The 20,004-nt window shown below is 36.9% G+C and overlaps 1 long non-coding RNA gene across 1 annotated transcript; it reads right to left on the bottom strand.

The window, feature by feature from the left end:
* Positions 1-14,269: 14,269 nt before the first annotated feature.
* Positions 14,270-19,782, bottom strand: LOC122910403. The gene is made up of 3 exons (XR_006385219.1): positions 19,757-19,782; positions 18,507-18,736; positions 14,270-14,613 (listed from the first exon to the last, which is right to left on the bottom strand). It is a non-coding gene; the product is annotated as an uncharacterized LOC122910403 (long non-coding RNA).
* Positions 19,783-20,004: the final 222 nt, after the last annotated feature.

The raw sequence follows: 20,004 nt of genomic DNA, 5'->3' as shown, positions 1-20,004 counted from the left end.
CAGGAAGCTTCTAGAACCAAAATCCTGAGAATATTCTCTAAAGCTACAAATTACTTTTAACCAGCTTAAGTAACTGCTTTATAAATGGATAGTCTCCTATAAATAGTTATTCCAAAATAGATGTTTGCCTTGTCCCTCTGGAAACACAAACTATGAATTCCCTCTTGCCTTTTCATACCCTCCCCTATAGAACTCAAGTCCCCTTTATATTTTATACAGCAATGTATGTGAAATAGTTAGAGTAAAAACCCAGGCTGTTGTAACCAGCAAGGAATGTTACATACTATTACACTGCAAGATCGATAGATTGCCTGTTATTTTAAATGTTATTTAAATTATATTCCTAAAGAGATAAATTTCAGCTTTTAACTCTCCATCTTCTGAAAGAGGCAGAATTTAACGCTCCTCACTGCCTCCACATGCTGAGAAAACAAAGATGTGAAGCAATGGTCAGAAAGGACAGGAATAAAAGCAGAAATTCATAAGGACTATACAAGCAAAGTTAGTCTAAGATAATTGTTCTCAGTGTGAGGTTCCCAGACCAGCCGAGTTAACCTCAACAGGGAACTTGATGGAAACGCAAGTCTTTGGGTCTCATTCCAAATCTACTGAATCTGAAAGCCTGTGGGTGGGGCCCGTCAATTTTTAGCTGAACAAGACACCAGGGTGAATTTAATGCATGCTGAAGCTTGAGAACTTATCTTCTAAGGTGATAAATAAGTAAAACAAGGTTTTTTTCAAAACTACATTGGCGACATCAAGTGACCTGCCCACATAATTCATGAGGATTCTATTAATAACAGAATTTAGTAGAACTGCAAATGCGCTAATTAGATATAAGAAAGTGTCCATATTAGGGCAATTGTGGGTAGAAAACACATGTAAACACATACAACAGAAAGAATGTCAAAGGAAATTACCTTATCAAGGATCACTTGACACTGATGTTATAATTGCATTAATCTTTTTTTTTAAAGATTTTATTTATTTATTTGACAGAGATCACAAGTAGGCAGAGAGGCAGGCAGAGAGAGAGGAGGAAGCAGGCTCCCTGCTGAGCAGAGAACCCAATGCGGGGCTCGATCCCAGGACCCTGGGATCATGACCCGAGCAGAAAACAGAGGCTTTAACCCACTGAGCCACCCAGGCGCCCCTGCATTAATCTTTTTAAACTAAATACTTTTTACTGATTTTGGTGTAAGAAAATTTTATTGACAATGCACAAAAGTTACTGACCAGAAAAAAGTTGAACATTATATGTATACTAATTAATAAATCCCATTAATTAAAAGATATATTTCAAAAGGAAAGGAAGAAAACAAGGTACACTCTTTATACTACATTTAACTGTGAAAGGATTAATATTACAAACATAAAAAGAACTCCTACAAATCTTTTCAAAAAATAAAACCATGGACAAAACAAGTGAAGTTCATTTGGCCAAAAAATACACAGAGAGATAATTACACTTTTAATTAGGAAAGTTAGAAACACAATAAGATACCACTTCCCCCATTCATTGGCTAAAATTAAGAAGTTTAACAATATCATGTCTTGAAGGAGAAGACATTAAGGAGAAATACATTAAAAGGATCTCTTTATGTATTGCAGATATGAATGTGATGGTTGCAAATTGTCTTATAAACAAGTTGAGATTATCTTTACAAACAAATGATAACAAACTATGGCCCTTTTATGATATTTGAAAACAACAATATGTCCTTTAGTCATGTAAAGATGTTCAAGAGAATGATGAACACAAAATTTAGTATAGTGGTCATCTCTAAGAGGAAGCTGAGGGATATTGAGGAGAACACAGGCAGCAACCTCTTCGACTTCAGCCGCAGCAACTTCTTCCTAAATATCTCGCCAAAGACAAGGGAAGCAAGGGCAAAAATGGACTATTGGAACTTCAACAAGATACAAATCTTTTGCGCAGCAAAGGAAACAGTCAACAAAACCAAAAGACAACTGACAGAATGGGAGAAGATATTTGCAAATGACATATCAGATAAAGGGCTAATATCCAAAATCCATAAAGAACTTACCAAACTCAATACCCAAAGAACAAATAATCCAATCAAGAAACGGACAGAAGACATGAACAGACATTTCTGCAAAGAAGACATCCAAATGGCCAACAAACACATGAAAAAGTGCTCAACATCATTCGCCATCAGGGAAATACAAATCAAAACCACAGTGAGATACCACCTCACACCCCTCAGATTGGCTAAAATTAACAACTCAGGAAACAACAGGTGTTGGCAAGGATGTGGAGAAAGGGGAGCCCTCCTACACGGTTGGTGGGAATGCAAGCTGGTGCAGCCACTCTGAAAAACACTATGGAGGTTCCTCAAAAAGTTGAAATAGAGCTACCAGGGTTAAAGCCTCTGCCTTTGGCTCAGGTCATGGTCCCAGGGTCCTGGGATCGAGCCCCACATTGGGGCTCTGCTGAGCAGAGAGTCTTCTTCCTCCTCTCTCTCTGCCTGCCTCACTGCCTACTTGTGGTCTCTGTCAAATAAATAAATAAAATATGAAAAAAAAGAAAATAGAGCTACCCTACGACCCAACAATTGCACTACTGGGTATTTACTTTAAAGATACAAATATAGTGGACCAGAGGGACACATGCACCCAAATGTTTATAGCAGCAATGTCCACAATAGCCAAACCATGGAAAGTATATATATATATATATGCAATGGAATACTATGCAGCCACCAAAAAACCCGAAACCTTGCCATTTGCAACAACATGGATGGAACTAGAGGGTATTGTGCTAAGAGAAATAAGTCAATCAGAGAAAGACAGTTATCAAAAGATGTCTCTGATATTAAAAATTTGAGAGGCAAGGTCGGGGGTCATGGGGGTATGGAGGGAAAAAAATTTAAGAAGATGAGATTGGGAGGGACACAAACCATAAGAGACCATTAAATTCATGAGACAAACTGAGTGTTGCTGGGGAGTGGGGATAGGGACAGGGTGGCTAGGTTATGGACATTGGGGAGGGTAAGTGTGATGGTGAGTGCTGTGAAATGTGTAAGCCTGATGATTCACAGACTTATACCCCTGGGGCAAATAATACATTATATGTAAATTTAAAAAAAAAAAAAGGAAGCTGAGGGATAGTGGAGAAACACAGTTTTTGTGAATTATTGTTCTTTTAATATATTCAGTTGAATACTCATTATGTTACTTAAAAACAAGAAAAGATATTTAATATAAAAAGAAGATAATGCATGCAAGAAAGATGATGGTGTATAATGAACTAAAGATTATGATTAAACTGACTATAGATTTCTGAGGTCCTTAATAAATGAGAAATAAGGAAAAAAGTAGTAGGAAGGAGGGAAGGAGGGAATGAGGAAAGGAAAAAAGACAGGAGAAGGAAGGAGGGAGAAAAGAGATGAGAAAATAGTTTGTTCTGAATTTTTTTAACCACCTAGGGTCAGTATTTTCTAATTCCTTAAGAAAAGTTGGAAGGTGAACATGTTGGGCCGGGGACGGAGGGGGGTGGGCAAAGGTACATAAAAAAGCTCTGTACCCTCTCAAATTCATTGTGAACTTAAAACTACTCTAAGAAACTATCTTTAAAAATAAAAATAAAGGGGCTCCTGCCTTTGGCTCAAGTCATGATCTCAAAGTCCTGGGATGGAGCCCCAAATCGAATCAGGTTCCAAACTCAGCAGGGAGTCTGCCTCTCCCTCTGCCTCTCTCCTTTCCCCTCTGCCTCTCTCCTTTCTCATGCTCTCTTTCTGTGTCTCTCAGTCTCAAATGAATAAATAAAATCTTAGTAAAATAAAATAAAAGTTAAAAAGCCACAAAAAAGTTCACTATTTTTTTATCAGTCCATATTAAATCTAGTCTGTGTTAAGTCTAAAATAAACTGCATATCATTCCCATTTATGGTATGGATAAAGGCATTATTAAATATATTCCTGACTAGATTGAATTGCTATTTTGACCAAGCATTAATGAGAAATGAATCCTCTACTTAGAAAGAGCAAACCGATCCCCTTCTATAGGCCATGAGTTAGAGTCTGGAGAACAGTGACAAAAAGAAGAGAAAGTATGTTGAGGTAGATTTACCATCAAGCTACTAATGCTTCAGCTTTAAGACTCCCCATGTGAACAGGTCATTAACAATTGTGGTCAGATGTCATCGTGAGCCCTACAAAACTAGGGTATTTTAACCAGAGTCCATTAGCACAGCTAGTTCTTTCCACTCTGAATTTCCATCCTGTTGGGAGAGTTTGGAGAGCCATGACACTGTGAAAATCCAGTGAAAGAGAATTTTGGGTGCATATTCAGTGTATCTAGTGTAATATATTTTTGTGATTTCATAGTCCTTTCAATTCTTATTAAGTTGTTGCTAGCTACCCCAGTTTAGGAGTATTCTGGGAATACTCCTATTACCTCCTATATTGATTCCCTTGCACCTTGACATAGAGCTATAGGAATGTTTCCCCCAGTGCCCTGCACCAGGAATAAGTGGTAAGTAGGGAAGAAAAAAGGTTTGAAAGGTGATGTGTCAGAAGCCAATCTATGGGAAATTCTTACAGTCACCGGAGATGTAAAAGTATAAAAAGAGGATTCAGTTCTCATTAATACCTAGTCAAAATGGAAGTTTCATCCTATCAGAAATATATTTAAGTGTATCATATACAAGTATAAATGTAGAACACTATTTTAATGAGAATCACATAAAATAGAATGTATTTCCATATGTTCCTTTGTTTGAGATCACAAACCTGTAATAACATTATAAACTATAAACATACCTGTATGTGAAATTACATATTTATGTACCCCAATATCAATAAAAATTAATCATGATAGAAGAAAGAGTAAATTATCCTTCTATAGATAGAGAAGTGATATTATTAAATCACGGACATATAAAGTGCCAAAGAGAAGACAGCCAAAATATGTGGGGAAAAATGATTAAAAACTTGTGGCAGAGAATTAATTAAGAAAAATGTTAGGTTGTTTGGGAGTTCGTGATGTTTGTGGTATGTCTCATCTTTTGAAATTTTTAATTTGGTTTATTTCTGTTCTCATCTTAAATAATTTTATTTACTTTTTGACCTGGGTTTCCATTCATAAATTCAATTATTTAAAAAAAAAAAAGAGAGCCCACCACAATGTATAAGTTTCAACTCTTTTAAAATCTGGATAAACCGGGCGCCTGGGTGGCTCAGTAGGTTAAGCCGCTGCCTTCGGCTCAGGTCATGATCCCAGGCTCCTGGGATGGAGCCCCACATCAGGCTCTCTGCTCAGCAGGGAGCCTGCTTCCTCTCTCTCTCTCTCTGCCTGCCTCTCTGTCTACTTGTGATCTCTGTCTGTCAAATAAATGAATAAAAATCTTAAAATAAAATAAAATAAAATCTGGATAAACCTTCAAAGCACAAGTGGCATAATCTTTCTACTCATCCCAACCTAAAACACCCAACCATTCCTTCTTCCTCTGCTTTCCTTGGCTCTGAATGTGTTGGAGGCAAGACACATTGATAAAGACACCTGATAACCAAGACACCTGTTAAAGGCCATTTTTTTTTCTTTACTGACAAAAGTTTAGGAAAAGATATAAGAAAAAATGAGATGGAAGTAAAGAATAAATATACCCTAGTATGTAACAAGTATTACATTAATGAGTATATAAAATGAATGTTTTCTGATCACATTGTTCGCAAAATAAGAGACTATGAAAACCAGAATAGATGATTAAAGACCATGTGGTCCAAACCTCCATTATTGTGAGGCTAGCCAGTCTTATAGACTGGAGACATTGAGGGACTTTCCCCATCTCTTTGAACTAGAGAAAGTAAGTTAGCCCTGTAAGTGATATTCTGTGCATCCCAATTTCCCATGATGAATTTAATCTATTTTCCCCATAGAAGTGTCATTAAAAATGACATGCATATACTCTATATCAATCTTCACTTAGAGCTGCATTCTGGATAAAAGGTATATTAAATAGATATTCTAGATGTTTTCTTAATAGACACTCAACCATTATGCATAACTTGACTTTTTATGGGGAAATGAATTCTGAGTTGCAAACAATAGATTTACAAAAGACCTTTTGAAACAAAACCTTTTCCTCAATCAGAATTTGAAGTGTCTTATTGTGCTTCTTACCTCCTCTCTTTGTACCTCAATTTCCTTGTCAGTAATACAGAAGCAGTAATCTAACTTGTCTCCCAGGGAGAAGGTGAAAAATGAGTGGGATAATTAAGACCTAAAATCTAAGAACCGGTTCTATTTTTTCTGAGTGCTCAAGGCCACAAATGTGTATGTGTGAGTAAAATCTTAGGAAGAAGTAGTATCATTTGGTTAATATCAGGCCCTGAGAACACAGTTTTTTGTTTTGTTTTTGTTTTTAATGTAAAAAGCTCATTGGTCACTGAAACTTGGGATTTTGTTTCTAATTCTGGCTTCCTCTCTCACTTTGCTTTGGTTCAAAGAGATGGGGAAAGCCCTTCCCTGTCACCAGTCCAATATTTGGACCACATGGTCTTTAATCATCTATTCTGGTTTTCATGGTCTCTTATTTTGTAAGCAAGGTGACCAGAAAATACTCATTTTAAAAAGATACTAAAGAGGGTGCCTGGGTGGCTCAGCAGGTTAAGCTTCTGCCTTTAGCTCAGGTCATGATCTCAGGGACCTGGAATCGAGGCCCGCATTGGGTCCTCTGGTCAGTGGGGAGCCTGCTTCCCCCCTCTCTCTGTCTGCCTCTCTGCCTACCTGTGACCTCTCTCTCTCTGTCAAATAAATAAATAAACGAAAGCTTTTCCGCTAAGGTCAGGAACAGGGCAAGGATGTCCATTATCACCACTGCTGTTCAACATAGTACTAGAAGTCCTAGCCTCAGCAATCAGACAACAAAAAGAAATTAAAGGCATCCAAATCAGCAAAGAAGATTTTCTTTGCAGATGATATGATACTCTTTGCAGATGATGTGATACTATATGTGGAAAACCCAAAAGGTTCCACTCCAAAACTGCTAGAACTTGTACAGGAATTCAGTAAAGTGTCAGGATATAAAGTCAATGCACAGAAATCAGTTGCATTTCTTTACACTAACAACAAGACAGAAGAAAGAGAAATTAAAGAGTCAGTCCAATTTATAATTGCACCCAAAACCACAAGATACCTAGGAATAAACCTAACCAAAGAGGCAAAGAATCTATACTCAGAAAACTATAAAGTACTCATGAAAGAAATTGAGGAAGACACAAAGAAATGGAAAAATTTCCCATGCTCTTGGATTGGAAAACAAATATTGTGAAAATGTCTATTCTACCTAAACCAATTTACACATTTAATGCAATCTCTATCAAAATACCATCCATTTTTTTCAAAGAAATAGAACAAACAATCCTAAAATTTATATGGAACCAGAAAAGACCTCAAATAGCCAAAGGAATATTGAAAAAGAAAGCCAAAGTTGGTGGCATCACAATTCAAGAATTCAAGCTCTATTACAAAGCTATCATCATCAAGACAGTATGGTACTGGCACAAAAACAGACACATAGATCAATGGAACAGAATAGAGAGCCCAGAAATGGACCCTCAACTCTATGGTCAACTGATCTTCGACAAAGCAGAAAAGAATACCCAACGGAAAAAAGACAGCCTTTTCAACAAATGGTGCTGGGAGAATTGGACAGCCACATGCAGAAAAATGAAATTGGACTATTTCCTTACACCACACACAAAAATAGACTCAAAATGGATGAAGGACCTCAACGTGAGAAAGGAATCCATCAAAATCCTTGAGAAGAACACAGGAAGCAACCTCTTTGACCTCAACCGCAGCAACTTCTTCCTAGGAACATAGCCAAAGACAACAGAACCAAGGGCAAAAATGAACTATTGGGATTTCATCAAGATCAAAAGCTTTTGCACAGCAAAGGAAACAGTTAGCAAAATCAAAAGACAACTGACAGAATGGGAGATATTTGCAAACGACATATTAGATTAAGGGCTAGTATCCAAAATCTATAAAGAACTTATCAAATTCAATACCCAAAGAACAAATAACCCAATCAAGAAATGGGCAGAGAACATGAACAGACATTTCTGCAAAGAAGACATCCAGGTGGCCAACAGACACATGAAAAAGTGCTCAGCATCACTTGGCATCAGAAAAATAAAAATCAAAAGCACAATGAGATACCACCTCACACCAGTCAGAATGGCTAAGATTAACAAGTCAAGAAATGACAGATGCTGGCGAGGATGCGGAGAGAGGGGAACCCTCCTACACTGTTGGTGGGAATGCAAGCTGGTGCAACCACTCTGGAAAACAGTGTGGAGATTCCTCAAAAAACTGAAAATAGAGCTACCCTATGACCCAGCGATTGCACTACTGGGTATATATCCTAAAGATACAAATGTGGTGCTCCGAAGGGGCACATGCACCCGAATGTTTATAGTAGCAATGTCTACAATAGCCAAACTATAGAATGAACCTAGATGTCCATTAATAGATGAATGGATAAAGAAGATGTGGTGTATATATATATAATGGAATACTATGCAGCCATCAAAAGAAATGAAATATTGTCATTTGCAACAACGTGGATGGAACTAGAGGGTATTATGCTTGGCGAAATAAGTGAATCGGAGAAAGACAACTATCATATGATCTCCCTGATATGAATAACTGGAGCTGCAATGTCTGCCCCACAGACATTGGGGGTAGGAAAAGAAAAAATGAAAGATGATGGGATTGGGAGGGAGACAAACCATAAGTGACTCTTAATCTCACAAAACAGACTGAGGGCTGCTGGGGAGAGGGGGGACGAGAGAGGGTGGTAGGGATATGGACATTGGGGAGGGTATGTGCTATGATGAGTGCTGTGAAATGTGTAAACGTGGCGATTCACAGACCTGTACCCCTGGGGATAAAAATATGTTATATGTTTATTACAAATAAATAAACAAATCTTTAAAAATAAATAAATAAATAAATAAAATTTTTACGGGAAAAAAAAGGTGCTAAAGAACAATGTTGTTTTTGCCAATCTCAAAGTTAAAGAAAGTTAGAGAAACCATCCTTGGAAAAAAGTTACTCGTATTTATAGGGAGATCACTCAAAGATCCATCTTGAAAGTTCGAGAAGTAAAAGAATGCCAGTTCAGATGTCACCTATTATATGACTCATGACATCACTAACTGTTACAAATAAGAAGTAGGTAATTAGGTAATTGAAAAGCAAAATAAATACTTAGCAATTTTTTATCTACTTCATAAATAGAGTCAAGATCAAGGAAAACCTTACAATTTGCTGTAAAATTGTCACATTTTCAAAATTTAAGTAAATATGATAACATTTACAGGAAAATTAAGCCTAATGCAATGAAAAAAGATGAAATAAAAATTTTAAAAAGGTTTAAAGAAGGCTCATACTTTTGAGGCATGAACACTTGAATTTGGAATATAGTTATTTTACTGCTATCTGTATGAGTGTTTCATTTTTAGCCAAGGCAAGGAAAATTAAAAATACCCAGGCAGTACGTATATCATAAATGTAACTACTGTTTATTTTAAATCATTTCATTCCCTTTTATGCTTTTTTTTTTAAAAGCAGCTGTTGCCATTGCTACATGTTTATACCAATCAATCAACCCCTTGCTCCAACATTTGCAACAAAATCCAGAAACCACAAGCTGCAGTATATCTATCTATCTACACAACTTGGCAGCCATGAAGAGAAATCAAATGAAAGGCATTTTATGTTAAAGGGGTAAAAAATTTCCATCTACATTTACATTTATATTTAGCTGTATTGAGTTTACAGGCGCAAGTTTTGGGATGAAATAGGGGCAAAGTTTTCTGAAGTTTTAATCCATAGGATTTCAGAAAACCATCAAAGCTGTGGTCCTATCATGCATTGTCTACAGAAAATTGTCCACTGTCATTTTAGCTGAATTTTGAAAAGGCGGCTTATGCCCACACCCTTGTGAGAACTTTTCTCCACCACCCTTGGCTAGGCAAAGGACAGTGTATGATGATGCTTCATTACTTCTCCAATCCCAGGAGAAAGGTTTTCTAATAAGCTTAGTGATCAACTTCCAGAATTTTTAGAGAGGAAGAGAGAGGAAGACTCAATAGAAGCAAATGGGTAGATATCTGCTAGCCCACCAGATATTATTTTGAATGTCAAAGTAACAATTATTACTTTCCGGATGCTTGGGTGGCTCAGTCAGTTAAGCGTCTGATTCGGTTTAGGTCATGACCCCACTTCAGGCTCCTTCCTCAGTTCAGAGCCCACTTCTCCCTCTGCCTGCTGTTCCCCCTGCTTGTTCTCTCTCTCTCTCTCTCTGACAAATAAATAAAATCTTAAAAAAAAAACCCCACAATTACTATTTTCTAATCAAAGTGTTTGAGCAAACATAATTTTCCAACACTTAGAGAAAGGAGTGTGCAAATACCTATTTATCTATATAAACCCCACCTTCAGTTTTCATATTACAGTTATTATGAAATGGGGTAGAAGACAGATTTTATCTTGGGCATAAGACCCATGTTCTGCAGCTCTCTTGGAGACCTGGGTACAGGTGGCATAGCTGTCCCCCTTCCTCTGCACACAGACCTTCCCCTTCCTGTAGAGCAGGCCTCACTCATTTAGGAAATACAGATCCAAGAATCCTGTATCCACAGAAGAAAGAATGTCTCTTCTTTGCCAAGATGACTGGTTCTAATTAATATTTAAGCAGTAAATTCATAGTTCTAATTTAGAATTGTTACAACTGGGGTGCCTGGGTGGCTCAGTTGGTTAAGTGTCTGCCTTCAGATCAGGTAGTCCTGGGATCCTTGCTCAGTGGGGATCCTGCTTTTCCCTCTGCCTTCAGCACTCCCTGCTTGTTCTCTCTCTCTCTGTGTCAGACAAATAAATAGCATCTTAAAGAAACAAAATTGTTACAACTACTTATTTACCAGACTATCTACTATATCACATCTGGCAGTAAATAGTTTTTCAGCACATGTTTGTTGTTGAATAAGTGTTTGAATAGAGTTTATAATTAGGAGATAAACTGACCTTTTCCTACCAGATAAATTTTATAAATAATTGTTTAAATGTAGTAAACATGGGGCACCTGGGTGGCTCAAGTCATGATCTCAAGGTCCTAGCATTGAGCCCCACATTGGACTCCCTGCTAAGTGGGGGAGTCTGTGAGTCTATTTCTCCTTGTGCCTCTCCCTCTGCCTCCTCTCCCCTGCTTATGCTCTGCCTCTATCACTCTTTCTCTCTCTCAAATAAATATTTTTTTAAAGTGGTATATATGAGTGTCAATGTGTTCATGACACAAGATGGTATTCTATAGCTAGAGGTGAGAAATGAGATAACATATGCCTTTAAAAGGAGGTACTCATTGAATGTTAGTTTTCCTTGTTCCACTATATTACAGTGCCTATATATATATATATTTCCCATTAAAATAAACCATCCTATGTACTTTAAGTTCCATGAAGGCTGGAGCAATATCCAGTTTGATCTTTTTGTTTTGTTTCCCTGTGACCATGATATGCAACAAATATTTGTCAAATAAATAAAATATGAATGAATGAATGAATGAATATCCTAATGTTATTGGAAAATGTTATTGAAAAGTAATCTGTATTTTTTTATTTGGCAATCTCTTTATTTACGGTATTAAAAACTCCTTTAAGGAAAACCATTTGCTTATAACTACCAGAACAGAAGAAAATAAGTAATTTATGGAGTTATATATATATATGTGTGTGTGTCTATATATATATATATATATATATATATATATATATACATACAAAATAGAATTTTATATATAGAATTACCTGTTTTAAACATTCCAGGGCAAGAAGAAACAGCCAACTGACATATTCCTAGATCTAGGAGCTATCTAGTGGGTTAAAGATTCTCATGATAACCTTAAGCTCTCTACTCTTTTCCAGGAAGAGTCGAGAACTGATTAAAAGGAAATGGGAGGCTGGGCCATCGTAGCAAGTTACAGAGCTCTGTACCAGGCTCTCCCCTTTACTCAGTCTCATTCATTGCTCAACAGCTGATTGTTAGTGGTGGCGAAGATCAAGTCCATTGTGCTCAGAGAAGATTCCCTTAGTATTACCGTTTGTAAGCCAAAAAATAATTCAAGAGTTCTACGTCAAACATGTTAAAGGAGTCTTGTACTTGATTTTCTCCACTAAATGAAAGAAGTATAAGGAGAAATATCCAGCTTAATATATATATATCATACCTAATTTTATTTTGGCAAACATGAAGAACAATGAAGTAGTACAAATAGGATAAACTATGTTTAAACTATGTTTCTAAACTGCTTTGGAATAGTCAAATGAAAAATGTTATATCCCTGGAAAGAACTAATGTGTGGATTCTGAGACAGCAGTATTAGTCAGTATCAACAGCAAAACCTTTGCACAGACATCTCCTCCAGATCTTACTGGGTACCACAGTGGCTGGGGGGCAGCACAAGAGTAGGGACTGGACGCAGAGATTGGGAGGAAACAAATTTCAGCGTGAGGAGTGTTTTTCATTATGTGGATAACGTGTGCCTAGTAAGGACAAGAATGGAATTCAGACTTACTTAAGCCATTTTCTTCACAGTATTCTCCAACTCTCTTTTTCCTTGGAGCAAGAATCTTAAGAGATTCTGTCTTTAACAAAATGGTAAAGTTCTCCTTTTGCACAACTTAAAAAAAAAAAAAAAAAAAAAAACCTCTTGAGTACTCAACTCACTCTACAAATTCAAGATCAATTCCTGACACCTCTGTGTATATAGTTTGGCAATTCAATGACTTTATTTCTGTCAAAATAAACTTCAATTCCTGAAAAAAAGAATAAATCACTGCCACTAAAAATCAAACCCAGTCTTGGGGAAGTCTCACCTGAGCTCCCTACCCCACTTCCTTGTTCCTGGCTATCTTTGCCAGAAGCCAAGAGAGATTTCCACATGCAGGAGGACCCGCCTTGTGTCCAGAGCTTAGCGGAGCACAGTCGAAGTCTGTGTCCTCATCAACCCAGCCGCAGCTTTCAAAGCATGTGTCCCTTTGCCTTCCTGCCTGATATTCAGCCCGGCAGCCTAGAAAATCAGTTAAGCTTTTCAGTCACAGCACCCCCTGCAACAAACGTGTGGAGCACCACATGACTTCTTCAACCAGCTGGTTTTTCTGGCATTTGAATAAAAGTAAAAATAGAAAACAAAGAGGAAGAAGAAAAGTGACAAGCTGAAACCTGCTAAGAGGACAAGGTACAAAAAATTGGCTTCGGGTTGCTGGGGAGGGGGTGGGGTATGATGGGCTGATGCTGCCATCTCGTGGCTGCCTGATACTTGGGGAAAACTAAACCTCCAAGCAGAGTGATGAATTGACTTTTGAAGTGTTAGGGGAAAAAAAAAAAAAAAAACAGAGGACTTCAAAGAATGGGCCAGAACTGTGATGAGGACAAATGGTACTGATAACTTGCTTGTTTGATAAACGGGAAGGATAAGAAAAAACTTACCAGAGCTGCCTTGCTGCCTTAACAGCTATGTCCTCACCTTTTCTATTTGAGACTTCCATAGAATCTTCCTATTTTCAAACATTGACTTTCCCTCACTCTAGGGTTGCCAGATTTAGGGGGAAAAAAGAGATTTTGATAGTTTAATTTGAATTTTAGACCAAAAAGACTATTTTAGAATTAAGTCTGTCCTATGCAATATTTCGAACATACACATACTGAAAAGAAAATAATCTTTTATTTGAAATCTAAATTTAACTAGTCATCTCACATTTTATCTGACAACCCTACCTTATCCCCAAGTAAAGGCAATATTTAACCAAAATTTTAGATGATACATTTCTATTAGGACTTACCTGAATGACAAAATATATTACTTATATCATCTTTGCTACTATTTTTTGCAATTATTATAGGTGTGGGTCTGCTAAATCCTATAAAAAGAGTAATTAATAAAGTATCTTCAGCATTGAATTGAATTAAGTTAAGTTCATATTGATCTTTCATACTGAATTCGCATTCATTCTGTAACATATCTCTGAGTTGGGAACTGGTAAAAAGCAACACAAGGTTTAAAGATCTAGTCATTAAAATAGACCCCAAACTAATAACCACGCAGTGATTAGAAATGTGTATAAATTTGTTAACATGACCTTACTGTTATTAGTCCAGAGCTTATGTGTAGGTGAACAAAGAATTATGAAACGTGACTGAAAAGGAGCCATGCCTCAGACTCCACGCGCCAGGGAAACAAGAGTCTAAAAAAAGACCTAAGTGTTTGAGCAGCTTTATTTTTCACCTTTAACATACTTGACCATTTGACAGTCAAATTTTGCTTTTTAGATTTTGACTTTTGATGAGAATGTTTCCCTTATTTCACTTTGCTGAAGGACAAGGTTTAAATGTCCCACTGAACAATGATAGCTTGTCAACAACTACACAGATGCTGTGAGCTGAATGATCTTTTGTATTTAGGACAACCTATTCAATTGATGGATGAGGCCAAATCTTCCAGAATTTACTGCAAATATATTTTGGATGTTGTACAATCGTGGCCATTTTTCTGCTTGTGTCGGTCATCAATAATAATGGAAAGGCTTCCTAAAATGAGAAACAATAATCTCATTTGGTGTTGAAATAGCCACAGACCCAAAGAGTACTTCTGAGTAAATGATCAACACTATTCACTGCCCTTTGGCTGCTTGCTTTAATTCACTTCAAGCTGGCAGAGACTTCCACTGGCTTCCTTGTTTTTTTTTTGTTTTTTGTTTTTTTGTTTTGGTTTTTTTTCATCACTTCGTGTAGGAGCTGAGACAGAAAATGAGAGCCATCCTATCTCCAGCCCTCACACACCCCCTACATGACACCACATTCATATCTCTTCTTTGTTCATTAATGATAGACAAATAACCAACTTTCTGTCGCTTAATTTTGTTCATCAAAGTGGGCTGAAATCTAACCTGCCTTGTCTAAATTAAAGAGCCTCGTAATAGTAGGCAAATTACTTTGAAATTCCTGGAGTAGAACACATTCATTAGGGTTTAAACTCGTCCAATTATTAAAGGATGTCTTGGTCTCAGAATTGAGTGCACTTAGAAGTTATACACCCTGGAACCTGGGCAGCTAAGTGCATTATGCATGTAATGGTATTTCTATACAGGCTTACATTGCTTAACATAAAAGCTGTAGTCCTCCACAGGGTATCAATTCAGATCAATTTTCTTTTTCTTTTTCTATTGATTAATAATGTGAATTATGAAGTATATTATTTATATTTCTATTTCTCCTTTAATTGTCAGTGATTACCAATACATACCCTGACCCTAGCTCCTTTGCCCCTGGTCAAATAGCTAATAAAAAAATAAGCCAAGAATATAAAATAGTATTTGGGGGGGGAAATCCCTTTTACATTAATCTTTTATCTTATAAGAATTATTCTCCTTCAATATCAATTTGTCTATCGGGGATTTTTTTCAAATACCAACATACTTCATCAACTAAATTATTTTTAGGTTACAGAAGCTATATTAGTCTTATCTAGTCAATAGAATCATTTTATAATTAGAAAAATCTATAAAATAGAATATATAAGATTGAGATTTACCCTATAAATCTCACAGAATTTGTGTCAAATGAGACAGCAAGGATTATGGAAAAGAATATATGGCTGGGAGACAGTTCTCTATGGGTCTCTATGTGATTGTGCGTATCTTGTCACCAGGGTTACTAATAACTTTTATCCCAGATATCTTTTCCAAAATGTCATTTAAGACATTCTTTTCGAGAGTGGCAAGCAGCCTTGGAAGATATAAATGGTGTCACCCTCCTGGGCAGCAGGGAGTTTTCTTTGCGGCTCACTCTAAGAACAGTAATAAAACACAGTGAGGTGTCCCTCCAGGCAAGTGTTGGGCAGGTTTGCTTGCAGCCCCTTTAAAGACTGGGATTTCTCAGCTGTGACACAAACACACTGTGTGCACAGCATCTACCTAGATCTTTCTCTGAGTGACTCCCTTGGGATCTGGTAGGGGGGAAGGGTATCAGTGTAAACATGAAGCCTATGCTGCCTGGTTAGCCAAGAATAACCAAGGTCTTTGTCTCTAACACAGGAATCATCTCTTTCGAGCATTCATGAGTCTATGGTAGGCTAACCCTTAGCTTGTAAGTAGGGTGCTTTTTCAGACCCTTGGGGTTCTTGACATAAATACATTAATGTGAGCCTTTTCAAATTACTTGTAGATCTTTACAATTCTGAGATAGTATTATTACACTGGAGAATTACCTTACAAGCTGATAATGTGTGTATCTGTGTGTGTATCCGCATTTACGTGTATCGTGGATCGGGAAAAATAGCTGAGTCCGTATCTCTCAAAGGTAATTTTACTAATATGGAGACCACTGTAGCATGTCTAAATCCAGCTAGCATCATGACACTTTAGTCCCACCATGTCTGCAGAATTCACAAAATTCCTGGAGTGGGAACACAGTGTAGCAGTTGGGAATACATAGTGTGAAGTCAGTTTGTGCTGTCTCAGTTCTATCACTTACTGGCTGTGTGATCTCAGACGAGTTACTTAACCCTTCTCTGTGGTTAGTAACATATACCTCACAGTGTTGTTGGTAAAACCTGGCAGTCAGTAATTATGTTGTTTTTACCTGCGTAAGTCAATCTAATCAAATAATTCATCTCTGTTTGATTTCACTGAGTCACAGAGATTTGAGGTAGACTATACATTGAATAAACTGGCTTAATACCTTAATATTTTGTGAAATTCAATGATTTTATTTACTTTTTAAAATTTTGTATTTTTTAACCATTGCTGTCTTTCACACCTTCTTCGTGGGTTAACATCAACATTATCTGATGTGTCATTTCTTCAAAATACCTTCATACTCAGCATAATGAAATCAGAAAAAAAAAAAAAAAAAAGTTCTTAACAATTGTGGTGCCTGGGTGGCGCAGTCAGTTAAAGCATCTGACTCTTGATTTCTGCTCAGGTCATGATTTTGGGGTTGTGAGATTAAGTCCCAAGGCGGCTCTGTGCTCAGTGGGGAGTCTGCTTGGAATTCTCTCTCTCCCTTTTCTTCTTCCCCTTACCCTGCTCTCTTCCTCAAAAAAAAAAAAAAAAAAAAAAATTCTTAAGAATCATTAACAATTCTCTCCTTATATAGCTTTTTATTTGCCACAAAATCTTATTTGTCATAAAATCTTTGCTTCTTACTACCTGTATTAAGTATTATATATACACATATTTTTTCAGATAAGGATTTTTTGGCATTTAGTACTTATTTCGTCTTCTACCAAAATCTGAAAGTCACATTTCAAAGACACCTCAAATTAACCTAAGTCTTTATAAAAGTAATGATTATATACATCTTTTTTAAAAAGTAATGATTATAATGGGGAGAAACAGAGTTTTAGAATCTACTATGCTATAATCAATGTCTTAGACTCATAATATTGATTTTATTTTTTCCTGTGGGAATTTTAGTATTAAAAGTTGTTTTCATTGCATGATAAATTTCTTGATTAAAGCTGTAAATAAAAGCCTAGCTAATTCTTTGCCTTTCAGTCCGCATTTGTGAGAGTTTTATAAACTTAGCAGATATTCTCATACTAGACAAAGCATACCTAAATTAAGATGCTTTTTGCAAAAAAAAAAAAAAAATCACAAAATAGAAATAAATCACAGTGTAGTATACAACTATCACCAGTTAAAAAAATAAAATACTTGGTAACCAGTAGCCATATGTCATAAACTCAAAAAAGTAGCTGAGCATATTTATGTCTCCCATACAGTCTTTCTTCTTTACCTTCATGATCACTGTATTTCTCAGTATCCTTCAAGGTTACTTCAATTTCCCTGTCCAGGGGCAATTGCACTATTTAAAGTGTGTGCTAATTATTGTCTTTCTAAAGATAGTTAAAATGAGGATCATAGCCAGTGAAAGTGTCCATACTCCCAAGAAAATCCAATATATTTTCATCAGTGACAAAGAATCATAAGGAAAAATTTTTAGTGAAACATTTTAGTCTATAACTTACAAAAACTAAATAGAGGGGCACCTGGGTGGCTCAGTGGGTTAAAGCCTCTGCCTTCACTTCAGGTCATGATCCCAGGGTCCTGGGATTGAGCCCCACATCCGGCTCTCTGCTCAGCAGGGAGCCTGCTTCCTCCTCTCTCTCTGCCTGCCTCTCTGCCTACTTGTGATCTCTGTCTGTCAAATAAATAAATAAAATCTTAAAAAAAAAAAAAAAACTAAGTAGATTTTACATAGTGTTATTCTCTCTTTTTCTGCTGTGTACTGCCTACCTTATACCTTCTAATTTCTGACATGTGACAAGTAGTGTGGATGAATTGCTACCTCCCTAAGTGTTGCCAAGAACAGCAGCCTAAGTAGCCATTCCAGGAATTCAGAGGGAAGAAAAGTGGTTAAAATTCAAAATACGGTCCTATAAAATCTGAAAAGCTCTGTGCTCTAATTACATGACATACTCATTCAGCAGGCTCTCTGGGCTGAAACAAACTGAGATAAGGACCCTCTGTTGTCCTCTACTCTTTCTTCAACTTAAGAAACTGCAGAAGCTTAAGTTTTGAGTTTCGTTTGTGATTTTTCCCAAACACATGAGCAGGCTCTTCTCTGGTCATTGGCAGATTTGATTCACCATCCAAACTGTTTTTACCATCATGTGTTGATTTATGTGCTTATTTCTTTTCTTCAGAATCTGTAAAAACAGTGAAGGCAAAATGGGAAAAATTGTGCATAGACAAATGTGGAATCAAGCTAAGCCATGAGACAGAGCTATGGGGCAGAAGTGTCTGTTCTGAAATAGAGACTCCTGAGCCCATGGCCATTCTAAGCACTCACTTGTGCATTCCAGCTAAGGGCATATTAATATGCACTGCCTTCCTACAGCCAGCAATGCAGCTGGGAGAAAAACAAATCATCCATTACTGCAAAAATGACAAATGAAGCATTTCGAAGTTTTATTCTTAAAATGTCCCTTCAGAACAGAATGTTGAAAATCTTTACCCTCCTCAATTCCTAAGGAGGGAGACTGAGGCATGGAGAGGTTAAGTGAGTTGCCCAAGGTCACCCAGGAAGTCAGTGAATTAACCAGAAATAGTACCCAGGACTCCTGCCTCCTACACCACAGTTCTAACCGCTGGGCCATGTTTCCTGATGTCAGCGTAGTGTTAGACCACAGTGGTTTGCCAGCAACATCAAATAGCATTTTGCCAGAGTAATTTACCTCTTTCGGAATTAAATAATAATATCATTTTACCTTAATCTATCACCTTTAGTCCCAGAGGAGCCTAAAGTGCTAAGTGCTTTAGTTATGAGTTTTAGCAGCTTACATATAAATCACTTCACACACCATTAAAATGCAGCTGTCCTTGGAGTCAATGTTGCAGCTGTTAAACATAAGTATCCCAACTGTTAAACATTTATTGAGCACCAACGATGTGCTAAATGTCGGAGAGAATGCAAAATTTGAATTTAGGGAGTTTACAGGGAAGAAGAAAGAGAGGAAAACTACTTAAAATGTTGATAACATATAAATAGAAATCAGACTATTACTGGAACACATTCTGTTTCTCGTGAACATAATTATCAAGGGGTTGGAAAAATTGCCTTTGGTTGTAAAAAGGATTTTTAGATAAGTGCTCTAAAAATATGAAAGCAAAACTTTACACCACAAAGATGTTTGAGACTCATCCCAAAGTAGTCCACTAATCTTTACCTGATTCCTCGCATTCCATTTTCATCCTTCCTTGTGTTCTCAGGCACTTACAATGAAAATTTCAAATAGCCAAGTACAAGAAGTTTAATATAACCTGAGCTGATTTTTCCATGGAGATCCATTATGTAACTATAAGCATTTCTTCTCTGGAGAAGGGGAGTCAAGGTGAGAAGTGGATCCAGAAGAGAATAAAGTACACTTGGGCATACAGTAAATAATGACATGATTAGTGGAAAAAATACTAATTT

This window comes from Neovison vison, chromosome 6 (genome assembly GCF_020171115.1).
Source record: "Neovison vison isolate M4711 chromosome 6, ASM_NN_V1, whole genome shotgun sequence".
Lineage (NCBI taxonomy): Eukaryota > Metazoa > Chordata > Mammalia > Carnivora > Mustelidae > Neogale > Neogale vison.
Note: the sequence above shows the minus strand (reverse complement) of the source record. Positions and strands in the feature narration are given on the sequence as shown.